Consider the following 12,129-nt stretch of genomic DNA (forward strand, 5'->3'; position numbering starts at 1 on the left):
AGAAAGAAAGAAAGAAAGAAAGAAAGAAAGAAAGAAAGAAAGAACCCAACTGTCCATCAATAGGTAAATGTATAAACAGCCTGTGGCCTATCCTTACTATAGACTACTGCTTAACAATAGAATGAATTGACCTATAGGCATGCTACAACTTGGATGAATCTGAGAATAACGATGCTGAGGGAAAGAAGCCAGACCAAAAAGTATACATACCATATATGATTTCATTTATCTAAAACTCTAGGAAATGCAACATACTGTACGGGGACAGAGGTAGAGGTGGATAGGGAGGGAGATGGGAGAGAGATTTACAAAGGCCACAAGAAAACGTTTGGCGGTAATAGAATGTAAAATGGTTCAGCTTCTCTGGAAAACAGTTCTGTGGTTCCTTAAAAAGCTAAACATGCAAACATGAGCTGGCGGTTGCACTCCTGGGCATTTATCTCAGAGAAGTGAAAACATGCATTCACACACAAACCTGTACATGAGTGTTCATATGGCTTTGTTCATAATAGCCCCAAACTGGAAACAATCCAGATGTCCTTCATTTGGGTGAATGGTAAAACCATGGGAATGCCATACCATGGAATACGTCTCAGCAATAAAAATGGAACCAACTCTTTTTTTTAATTTTATTTTTTAAAATTCACATCCAAGCACGTAGTGCGATAATGATTTCAGGAGTAGAATCCAAGTGTTCATCCCCTACATATAACACCCAGTGCTCATTCCAACAAGGGTCCTTCTTAATGCCCCTTGCGCATTTAGCCCATCCCCCCCCACCCACAACCCCTCCAGCAACCCTCAGTTTGTCCTCCATATTTAAGAGTCTCTTTTTTGGGAATCTACTCCCGAAACCAAAAGCACACTGTATACACTGTAGCCTAGCTATCTTGACAATAGATTATATTTAAAACTTTTTTTTTTTAATTTTTTTTTTTAAACGTTTATTTACTTTTGAGACAGAGAGAGAGAGAGAGCATGAACGGGGGAGGGTCAGAGAGAGAGAGGGAGACACAGAATCTGAAACAGGCTCCAGGCTCTGAGCTGTCAGCACAGAGCCCGACGCGGGGCTCGAACTCACGAGTCGTGAGATCATGACCTGAGCCGAAGTCGGACGCTTAACCGACTGAGCCACCAGGCGCCCCGACAATAGATTATATTTAGAAAAAGAAAAAAAATAAGAGTCTCTTACGTTTTGTCCCCCTCCCTGTTTTTGTTATTTTTGCTTCCCTTATGTTCATCTGTTTTGTATCTTAAATTCCACATATGAGTGAAGTCATATGATATTTGTCTTTGACTAATTTGTCTTAGTGTAATACACTCTGGTTCCATCCACATTGTTGCAGATGACAAGATTTCAGTCCTTTTGATCGCTAATACTCCCATCATTCATATATATACATATATATGTATACGTATACATGTGTGTATGTATACGTACACGCGTGTACGTATACATGTGTGTATGTATACGTATACGCGTATATGTACATATGTGTCTATGTATACGTATACGCATATATGTACATATGTGTATATGTACACACATATATGTATATGTATATATGTGTATATACACACATATATGTATATATACACATATATGTATATATGTATACACACATATGTATATGTACATATGTGTGTGCATGTGTGTGTATTTGTATATATATAGACACACCACACACACACCACATCTTCTTTATCCATTCATCCATCAGTGGGCATTTGGGCTCTTTCCATACTTTGGCTATTGTCGATAGTGTTGCTATAAACACGTGCAGGGTGTTTATAGCAGGGTGTTTCAAACCCCTGTTTGAAGGGGTGCACGTGCCCCTTCAAAACAGCACACCTGTATCCCTTGGATAAATACCTAGTAGTGCAATTGCTGGGTCACAGGGTGGTTCCATTTTTAATTTTTTGAGGAACCTCAAAATGGAACTGACTCTTGATACACGCAGCCACTTAGATGTATCTCCAGAAAGTTGTGCTGAGTGAAAACAGCCAATGTCAAAAAAAGTTACGTACTATTTGATACCATTTATATAACATTCTCAAAAATTATAGATCTGGAGAACAGATATTTGCAGGGGATGTGGATGGGGAGTGGGGTAGGGGTGGGCATGGGTACAAAGAGACCATGGGAAGAAGTTTGTGGTAATAGATTGTATCCTGATTGTGGTGGTGGTTACCCAAATCTGTACATGGGGTAAAATTGCATACAACAACATTCACATCCATGCATATGTAACTATGAATGTAGGCTTAGACACTTGTGGAAACTGAATAGGGTCTGTAGTCTTTTAACTGGTCAGTTTCCTGGTTTTGGTAATGTACTACAGTTCTATAAGATGTCACCATTGGGGAAGAAGAGCGAATGATACTTTGGACTCTTTATACTTTTTTCTTAACTTTTAATTATTTCAAAATAAAAAGTTTAAAGTTAAACTTAAGTTTAAAAAGTTAAACTCCGTCCAGTGGAGTGAAAAGCAGGACTGTCGGGTTGATGGCTCCTGGGCTCCTTCTCTCTCCTGCAGTGGGAGGGACTTTGCCATGACTCAATTTCTCATGGGACCAGGGGCCTACAAGAAGTCCAAGATTTGGGCAAGCTGGACCTTGAATCTAAAAATTTCATTCCTCTCCTGCAAGGCTGCTCTCACCTTTTCCCTATTAAAAGGTCTCTTGCCGCTCAGCCTCTTTGGAATGTTCGTCTAGACCCCTGCTCAAGATGGCTGTCTACTGAGTACTTGAAGAAGGTGACCCTGTTCCTGCTAATCCTTCTCACCATGAGTTCCAGGCCATTCCAGGTGAGGCATGGTGGTGTGTGCCCAACCCCTTTGATCAACCGACCTGAAGGTGGAAAGGGAGGGAACCAGGTGGATAATTGGGGCAGAAGGAAGAGCCACTGCCAAGACCCTCCAGGGCAGGAGTGTGCCCAGGGTGTTGGAGTCTGAAATGTAGTTGAGTGTAGGCGTTAGTAGCCGGAGAGGTGATCAGAGCACTGACAGGAATTCAGGTAAGTCATGTACGGAAGCCTCGTGTGCCACTGTGAAGGCTGGATTTTATTATGAGTGATATGAGGAAGCACTGGAAGGTTCTAGGCAGTGTGGGGACCAGATCTCACTTGTATTTTCACAGGATCCCTCTGTTTGCTGTGTTGGGATCGACTTCTGGGAGCTTGGTGGGGGGCAGGCAAGGGCAGAAAAGTCTGAGTTCTGAGGTGTTTATGGGTGTGTAAAGCCAATAGGCTTCACTGCTATTCTGCTGGTAGTGGGCAAGAAAGATGGAGGAGTCGAGGATGACGGTGTTAGCCTACTCCTTCGTGCTGCATGAGCCAGACGCACTGGGTAGACTTTTAAACAATAGTTATAGGGTCATAACCTGTATTTTCTTTCGTTACTCAATATTGAGAACTATTTCAAAGTTGGCATACTGTGAACCATTTCCAAGTTAATACAGAAACATATTCCTTTTAATGTTTGGTATCTATTATGTGGCAATACCATGAGTCATTTAAGAAATCCACTGTTGATAGGCATTGTATTATTTTTCCGTTTGGTTTTCTGGAACAAATGGAATGGTCTGATAGCCTTGGCCAATAGATAATAACCTATCAGGTGAGTCTGCACTTCTGTTCATTTCCTACAGCTAGATAGTCTATTGTAAACTGCCTAAATATTTATTTTCAGAACCTACTTTTTTTCTTCCTGATTGCCAGAATAATACATCTTTATTTAAAAAATATATGTTACAGGGGTGCCTGGGTGGCTCAGTCCGTTGGGCGTCCCTTCGGCTCAGGTCATGATCTCGCAGTCTGTGAGTTCAAGCCCCACGTCATGCTCTGCGCTGACAGCTCAGAGCCTGGAGCCTACTTCAGATTCTGTCTCCCTCTCTCTCTACCCCTCCCCCTCTCTCTCTCTCTCTCTCTCTCTCTCTCTCTCTCTCTCTCTCAAAAAAAAAATAAAAACATAAAAAAAAAATATATATATATATATACACATATATATGTATATATATGTGTATATATATATATATATATATATATATATATATATATGTAAAGGATTTTAAATGAGACTTTTCTTGTCACCGAGCTTCAAACAAGGCCCCAAAGACTGAGCACACTAGCTCATAGCCTGAAGGTGCAGAGAATGCTAAGAGTATGACATTTTTTTGTGACCCTTAGTTTACCGCCCACCTTGGGGGTTAAATACGGGGGGGATATAGAGGATTGAGCAAGACGCTTAAAAGATTTCTTTTTAGAGAGTTTTTGAGTACTGTAAGAATGTTCTTTGGTGAAGGAAACCTAAGCTTTGTGGGGCGGGGGTGGGGGTGGGGGGTGGGGATTGGTTCACAGAACCCCTCTGAGAGCTTTATGTGTGTCCCCTAGAGTCTGGGGACTTAAAATTATTTTCATGCTAAAGGCAAAAGGAGAGGACTGTGGTGGGGGACTGACGGAGCTGCTATCAATGAGTGGAAGACGTACATGCATTACTGTGAGCCAAGTGGGACCCCAGGAAGGCTTAGACGTGCAGGGGACCCAAGCCAGGTTGGGTGATCCCAGCAGCAGAGACGGATATTGGGGGAGGGCCGTCCTTTGGAAGCCAGGCCTGTGCAGAGTTTAATGAAGCCTGTAGGAGGAGGCAGTGGTTTGTGAAGGAAGCACTGGGAGATCCCCACTGGAACAGCCAGACAGAAGGAACCCAGGACCCCAGTGAGTATGAAACTACCATATTAGACCCATAGCTTCCCCCCCGCCCCGAATTTTAAATGAGCAAGAAATAAGCTTCTACCTTGTTTAATCTATTGTAATTTGGGTCCTCCACTACTTGTAGCCAAAACCAACCCTAACTACCAATCCTATTCAGATGCTTCCAGAGACAAGAAGAATAGAGAATGCAGTGTCACTCTACTTACGAGACAAACTGAATAAGGACTGTTTAGGCAAAGACAGTTATAGACGATTTCAATGTCACATGTAAAGCTGGACATAAGATTCTACGGAATCAAAGAGTGAGCTAATGCACCGTTCTTTAAGGCACCATACTAAATAGCGTACTGGGTATGACTAGATAAAAGTTTTCCGAAAAGTATATAGGTAGCCTCTGTGGAAAACACTATGGAGGGTCCTCAAAAAATTAAAAATAGGATTATCCCATGATATGGTAATTCCATTACTGAGTGTTTATCCAAAGAATACAAAAACACTAATTTGAAAAGATACATGCACCCCTGTGTTGATTGCAGCATTAGGTATAATAGCCAAATTATGGAAGTGTCCTAAGTGTCCATCAACAGATGAGTGGATAAAAAAGATGTGGCATATATACAAAATGAAGGCATAAAAAAGAATGAAATCTTGCCATTTGCAACAACAGGGACGGACCTAGAGGGTATGATGTTATGTGAAATAAGCCAGTCAGAAAAAGGCAAGAACCATATGATTTCACTCACATGTGGAATTTAAGAAACAAAACAAGCAAAGAAGAGACAAAAAACCAGACTCTTAAATACAGAGAACAGACTGTTACCAGAGGAGAGGTTGAAAGGGCGGGGCACATGGGTGAAATAGGCGAAGGGGATTAAGAGTACCCTTATCGTGATGAGCCCTGAGTAATGTATAGAATTGTGGTTTTTAAAAAAAAATTTTGGTGGGGGGGGGCGCCTGGGTGGCTCAGTCGGTTAAGCAGCCGACTTCGGCTCAGGTCACGACCTCGCGGTCCGTGAGTTCGAGCCCCGTGTCGGGCTCTGTGCTGACAGCTCAGAGCCTGGAGCCTGTTTCGGATTCTGTGTCTCCCTCTCTCTGACCCTCCCCCATTGATGCTCTCTCTCTGTGTCAAAAATAAATAATGAGAGAAAGAGAGAGACAGAGTGTGAGCAGGGGAGGGGCAGAGAGAGAGGGAGACACAGAATCCGAAGCAGGCTCCAGGCTCTGAGCTGTCAGCACAGAACCCGACGCGGGGCTCGAACTCACGGACCCCGAGATCATGACCTGAGCTGAAGTCGAAGTCAACCGACTGAGCCCCCCCCACCAGGCGCCCCAGAGTAATGTAGAATTGTTGAAGGACTATATTGTACACATCATTCTGAAGTTTTAAATTCTCCTGATGCAGTGCAAATACGGTAGATGTGAAAATTTTCAAGAGCGGAGTGGTGGAGTCCTGGAGTGTTCATCAGGACTCTTGGCTGTGGGCAGTAGGTCACGTGCTAGCTGGTTTTAGCAGAAGGGATCTGTTACAGGGCACTGGGTAGCTTATTGAATCTTAGGGATTATTTTATTTGTTGACAGATAGCATTCAGAGCCAGAGAGGTTGTGATCGCCTGTGGATAAAGTAGGGCAAGAAACAGCATTGGTGAGCGTGCCAGGGGATTTGGACAGGTATGAAAGGACAACGGGCAGAGGCATCGAGCAGAGGATGTGGGGGTGTGGGTGGTGTCCCAGCAGCCGAGAAAGAGAGGGGTTTGAGAAGAAAGGGGAGGTCCGCTGGGCCAGCAACTGAGAAGCCAAGTAAGCGGAGACCTGAAGCCGCAGGACGGTCGGCAGGGCTCCAGGGGGAGCACTCGGGGGCAGCAGCAGCCGTAGCTGACCGAGTGGTGGAAAGGTGTGTGACGGCACCCCCACACCTGCTCCCACGCCACCTGGCCTCAGCGATAACCCTGTGAGGTTGGCGGGCCAAGCAGGCAGGCATTAGTTTTCACGTTTCAAAGGGGAGAAACCTGAGGCTCAGAAATGTGAAAAGCCTTGATCTGTGACCGAGCCAGGGCTGGTGGCTCTAAATCCAGGGCTCTTGCAGGGCTACGGTGCTGCCTTTCCACCACATCCCACCATGGGCTGGGTGTGGCTTGGCTTTAAAAACCCACCGGGTGGTAAATGGGTAAAACTCCTTAACTCTAATTTGCTAGGCAGCAGTAAGTGGTGATGCCTGATAGCATAGATGAAAGAATACCGATGGTCTAAGCATTCTTGTAAGAGTTTCCTAAGCTCTTGAGTTTCTAGACAAACATTTGTGTCCCTACTCTGAGCCCCAATTACTGTATTGAATGCTGTATATAGATTATCTTAAGCCTCATAAACTTCATGGAAGAGGTACTGATATTAGATCATTATAATGACAAGGAAAACAGGCTTAATCAGTAAAATAACTTTCCCTAAGTTACACTCTCAGAAAGTGGTAACGCTTGGATGTAACCACGGGGGACATGGGGATCCAGCACCTGACCTTCTTCTAGTCTACACTGTACTCGATCCTAGCCCAGTAGAGCTATCACTTGCTGTATAACCCACAATTGAGTTAGAGACTTAGATCTTCAGATTCTCCAAACTGAATTATTTTGATGCTTAATCATTCGTACCAGAAAGAAGAAGGACTATGGTAAAAACTAGGTGAGTTAAGGATAATTGGCAAGCTTCAGTAATTAAAAGTTTCAGATATTAGGCAGAGCTCCAAATGGTGGACAAAAGCCCATCAAAATGCATTTGCAGATTCTTCTGCTTCTGGAGTTACCCCTTCCTCCATTGCACCAAAATATTATAGGACATTTGAGGATTTGTGGAAGGATTCTGCCACTAATTTCAAAAAGGTTGGAGTGCCTGTTGTATGCAAGGCACCGTGCCAGTTGGGGGCTGGAGTAGAGTGGTGAGCAAAGTTGACCAGATTTCTGCCCTCAGGAATCTTTCAGTTTAGATAATATTTTATTAGAGATAGAGTTGGTTCAATAGTTATGGGGGTGAGGCTCGGGGGGACCTTGGTCTGTGGGTGTGGAAAGTCCTCTGGAGCTTCATGGACTTTGGGGTCTTACAAGTCTTTCCTTGAGGGGCTGTTTGGCCTGCATCTCTGATTCTTGCAGCCCCATGTTGCCCCTGACAGGAATGTTCCACTCCATCCCATGCCTCCACATCCTTTAGCCCTGCCAGTTAATGAACTAACGTGAGCTTGCCCCGCCTGGCAGGGGATTGGTTTTGGAACCATGGTCCTGTGTACGGTAATTAACATTTGTACATTGCCATACAGTTTATAGTGAGCCTTCTGTTTTCACATTCAGGATCTCAGTGGATCCTTAGAACCACTCTGAGAGGGAGGGGAGAGCAGATATTATGTTATTATGCCCATTTTCAGATTAGGGAACTAGAACAAAACCAGGATTATACCCATTTTACAAATTAAGATGTAGGCAAAACAAAACAAGTTTCATGCTTGGTAACTGGAGTGACCAAAAATCTGTTGCAGTAATACTCGCTTAATTCTTTACGAAGATTTTGAAGTATATAATTTTTCAGGAAAGTATGTTAAGGTAATAATTTTTTTGGCGACAATGAAAAAATGTGCTCCCATAGATGATTTATCATACATAGGACGTGCACAAGCCCATGGAAAGAGAACTTGGTCTGTTTTTCTGACTGTAGGTGTTATTTTCATTCTTCACCCCCGTTTGCTCCGTAAGGTTCAGCAAGTTGCCTTTCACTGCATTGTCCCATTGAAAAGTCTTCTGTTAAGTTACCGGGGACTCCTTAGTTGCCATATCCAAAGGGGATTCATTAACTTATCTTGGAACAGCATTTGACCCTGACGGCCTCTCTGTCTGTCCCTGACGTTCTGTCTTTCCCTTTCATCTTAGGCTCTGACCCTGACCTTCCTTGCAATGTTCTCTAGTTCTGCCTGCCCCTTGGATTTTGTTCTTAGTCAGGACCTACTATTGGTTCTCTTTGCTTCAACTGGCCACGCAATCTGACCAGGTCATATCTACCAGCTCATCCCCCTTTCTTGAGCTCCAAAACCACTTGTCCAACTGCCTACTGGACATTTCCACATGGGTGAACTATTAGCACATAGTGCATCCTGCAAACTGAGCCCATGATTTTCCCCTGCTGAACCTGCTCCCTTTCTCATATTCTCGTATCTTCCTTAAATATTCATCTAGTTGCAAAAACCAGACATGGAGGGTAACATTTGTGACACTTTCCTTCCTTTCAATTCTGGCATCAAATCAGTGGGTCCTAACAACCTCTTAAATCTCTCTCCTATCCATGACTCTTCTCCATCCCTCCTCTGGGGAGCCAAGCCACACGGGCAATGCCTCTGTTTCCTGATTAGCTCCCATATTCCTACTCTTAATGTCTTCTGGTCTTTCTTGTGTCCCTAGACAGACTTTTCTGAGTTTGGCTTATGCTTGGCTTGCAAGGTTCTTTGTTTCCTGGCACAGTCCTGCTTGTTTAATCTCACTCCCCTCCTCTTCCTTCACACTTTGTGTTCTGGTTAAATCCAAATCTGCAGTTCTCTAAACTTCCTGTGCTTCCACATAATTATGGCTGGTATCTGCTCTGTTCTCTGTCTGGGGAAGCTAGGGGAGGTCTCAGCCAGGGGAGCCTGCGTGGAGACTTGCAGTCTGTGCAGGAGGGTGCCTGATTGGCCAAGTGGGATCCTCGACTCCCGATCTCAGGGAGTTTGTATTTCAATGGAGACAGACATACACACAGTCGAGGTACTTTGTGATGCCTGCTGGATGAGCACTTTGTACAAACTGCAGGAAGGCAGTGAAGGAGGTCTGAGTATGACAACATCTTTTCAACTCAACTTAGAAAAGCAAAATGACGCCAGCTCATTTGCATTTACAGAATAACTAAGCAACTCCTCCAATGCACAGGGTTGAATGTGGTATCTTGCGTGTAGCAAAAAAAATCTAAGTGGGACAAAGAAATGGATTAGGACATTGTGGAACAAACCTGAATACAAGGGAGAGAGTCTTTCTGAACTGCACTCTGAGACCCTCTTTATTTTACTACATTAAAACAGACTTCACTTGCCTGCTCCTCTCTTTCCTGAGTGTTGGTGCTCCACAGAACTCCGAATGGGGACTGTCACCTATTTCTCTGTTCTGTATCCTTGAGTACTTTCATTCACTCCCATGGTTTCAGTTGTTACCTCCCAGATCCGTGTCTCTAGCTGGGATCTGTCCCTGTCATTGCCAGTGAAACATCTCTGCTTGGAAATTTCACAGTGATCTCTATTTCACCATGTCCAAAGTAGACCTCGCCATCTTCCCTATTCTTTCCCCACCCCTCCTGTAGACCTCCAGCTCCTCTGTGCTCTTTTCTGTAAATCCTGTCCGGTTGTCAAATTCAGCCCCCCGAGAATCATCCTCGATTCTTTAATCCAACCTGTAACCAAACCTTTTCAACTCTGCCTCCTCAAGATGACTATTCTAGCTGTCTCTGCCTTTCTACCACCCGATGCAGGCTACATCCCCGCAGTCCTGCATGACAAGGAGAACATCTAACGACATCAACCTTCACTACCCCAGTCTGCCCACGTGTTTTCCGATGGATCCATGGTCAGGTAAGTGATCTTTTAAAAATGTAAACTAGATTCTGTCATCTGTCCCTTACAACCCATTAATGCCAATGCAGTGGGGCGCTCTGGACCATATCCCAGGACAGGAAAAGGATATTGGTGGAAAATCCATGAAATCTGAATAAAGTCTGGAGTTAATAGTAGTGTGCCAGTGTCGGTTTCTTAGTTTTGATTAATGGACGGTGGTTACATAAGACGTTAACATTAGGGGAAAGTGGGTCAGGAGTACACAGGCACTCTCTGTGGTACCTCTGCAACTTTTCTGTAAATGTAAAACTATTCCAAAATTAAGTTTATTCAAAAAAAAAAATGAGTGGCACCGATTTCCCTGAGGTCAGAGTACCAAATCTTCAACATGACCAGCTTTCTCTCTAGCCAGACTAAACTTATTTAATTCTTCCAGTGGGATAAGCCTCTTCCCTGCCTCCAGGTATTCAGTGTCTGGCCCATTAATAAATGCTTGATAAATATTTGTTGAAAATTAATGAACATTTTTAAAACCAGAGTTGGGTTTTTAGTAGGAATCAGGACAGCCCAGGCAATGCTTGAACTGTGTGGTATGCGACTGCCCTATGCTGTCCTCTCCTCCCTGTCTCTGCCCTCCAGACTGCTATCCTTGAAATTCAGCACCAGCCCCCTCCCAGTTCTGGAGACCAGGTGCCCATTTATGTTAATGGGAAAAAGAAAAGGGGTCTTCTCCCCTCCTGAGAACGATCTTCTTCCACCCACTCTGCCCCTGTCGCGCCTCCCACAACCCACTTGTAGACAGCAGTGGGTTTCTGGAAACAGTGCTGCCTCCTCTCAGGTGATCACTACTAGAGTTATTCCAATGGCAGGAATTTCAAGCTGGGTAAGAGGAGCCATGCCAGGCTGCCAGATGGTGGGGGGAGATAAATGTGGGCGAGCAAGCTTCAGACTAAAGCAAGGGAGAGGGGATCGGGTGTTGTAATCACAGTCAAGAAAAGGAGTCAGGTGACCCTCATTACATAGTATAGAGCCCTGTTATAATATCCCTTATTACTACTCGAACTTGGATTTAACCTGGGACAAACCCTTTTCTTCTCCTGCTTCTGCCTTCCCACCCTAAGTTATAGCTCTTTCCCTGCGAAGTCATCACTCTTAATGATAATACTAAGAAATAACTGTTACTAATGGCTTTAGGTCATTTCATCTAAGATGTCACAGCCAGAACATTTTGCCCAGTTTTTCAGGTGAGCAAACGCATTCCCAAGGTCACATGCAGCTGAGAACAGACAGATCTGGGATTCAAACTCAGGTCTTTCTGGCTCAGAAACTCTTGTTCTGTTCTCCTGAGGATGACCTAGGGGGGGATTTGCTCTAAACCCTACATCTTTTTTTTTTTTAATTAATTTTTTTTTTTTTACATTTATTTTTGAGAAACAGAGTGAGACAAAGCGTGAGCGGGGGAGGGGCAGAGAGAGAAGGAGAGACAGGATCTGAAGCAGGCTCCAGGCTAAGCTGTCAGCACAGAGCCTGATGCGGAGCTCGAACCCACAAACTGTGAGATCATGACCTGAGCCAAAGTTAGACGCTCAACCGACTGAGCCACCCAGGCACCCATAAACCCTACGTCTTTTAATGAAAAACATAAATGCAACAGGTCTTAGGGACAGTGAAGGCAGAGCATTAGAATCCCAAGCAGGCCCTCCAGAGTGGACACTGGAAGAGGGGTGGGCAACAGGGTGGGGACTCAGTGGGACGTGTCTGTTTCCTCCCCATGTTTTGGTGACGACAGAAACTGTGGCCAAAACCCATCTGG

The 12,129-nt window shown here is 44.3% G+C and overlaps 1 long non-coding RNA gene across 1 annotated transcript; it reads left to right on the plus strand.

Moving 5' to 3' along the window:
- The first annotated feature begins 6 nt into the window (after nt 1-6).
- Nucleotides 7-12,113, plus strand: LOC131509207 (uncharacterized). The gene is made up of 3 exons (XR_009260366.1): nt 7-63; nt 2,678-2,807; nt 10,235-12,113. It is a non-coding gene; the product is annotated as an uncharacterized LOC131509207 (long non-coding RNA).
- Nucleotides 12,114-12,129: the final 16 nt, after the last annotated feature.

The sequence above is a fragment of the Neofelis nebulosa genome, chromosome 4 (assembly GCF_028018385.1).
Source record: "Neofelis nebulosa isolate mNeoNeb1 chromosome 4, mNeoNeb1.pri, whole genome shotgun sequence".
In the NCBI taxonomy this organism is placed as follows: domain Eukaryota; kingdom Metazoa; phylum Chordata; class Mammalia; order Carnivora; family Felidae; genus Neofelis; species Neofelis nebulosa.